This window comes from Eurypyga helias, unplaced genomic scaffold (assembly GCF_000690775.1).
Source record: "Eurypyga helias isolate BGI_N326 unplaced genomic scaffold, ASM69077v1 scaffold20516, whole genome shotgun sequence".
Lineage (NCBI taxonomy): Eukaryota > Metazoa > Chordata > Aves > Eurypygiformes > Eurypygidae > Eurypyga > Eurypyga helias.
The window spans coordinates 1-910 of record NW_010254910.1 but is presented as its reverse complement, the minus strand read 5'-3'; positions in this window follow the sequence as shown (position 1 = coordinate 910).

The window sequence follows — 910 nt, the reverse complement described above, 5'->3', positions numbered from 1 at the left end:
CGACGCCCACCTGCCGCTCGCCTCCCCGCTGCAGGGACTGCAGCTCCCCGCCACGCTCCTCCTCCCACTCCCCCGCGCTGGGGTTTATTCATCCTGATGCCACCAGATGCCAATCACTGGGAATAAATACCTCTGTGATGGGGTTTAGAAAGGGTAAGGGACAATGGGGAAAAGACAAACCTTTTGGCAGCAGGAAAAACGTCTCCATTAAATACTTAAATGTTAAAGAAAAAAAAAAAAAGCTTTTTGCCGTTGAGCTCCACAGGGAAAACACTCGGGAGGAGCAGTGGAAGCGCCGGCAGTGATGTAGCAGAGCCTGTCCATCCCAGCCGGGCGCCTGGCCCTCCGTGCCATGGGGCAGGTGGGACCCAGGGCACAGCGGCAGCTGAAATGTGCCCTCCCGGCCCCCCTGGGCTTGAGGGAGAATCTCAGTTCACAGCGCTGCGGATCAGAAAGGCCTTTTTGAAGCAAAACATTCTTTTTTTGCAGGCACGCAGCCGATCCCTGGCTCGGCAGTGAGGCAGCATGCTCGCCCCATCATTTATCCCCAGGACAAATGGACGGGACTGCGGTCACCCTCTCCTCTGTCCTCCTCCCAGGCAGCGTTGGGGACTGCAATCACCTCCTATTCAGAGAAAAATTCATCCCAATCTTGTTTTTTAATGTTTCCAGTAAAACTAAAGCCTTTGAGAGTTCACACTCTTGCCCGTGGCACTTGCTGTGCAAGGCCAAGGAATTGAAATCAGCTCTAAAGAGGGTACAAACCAAGCAAACCTTGGCAGGGGAAATAAAGTGAAAAGCATGCAGTGTGGTTATTTCTTCAGGCAGGCGAAAGCTTCAGCAGAGACCCGGCACTGCCCAGCAAAGGGACCAGAGTAAGGGACGATCGTGGGGATGCGCTGGGAGCAGC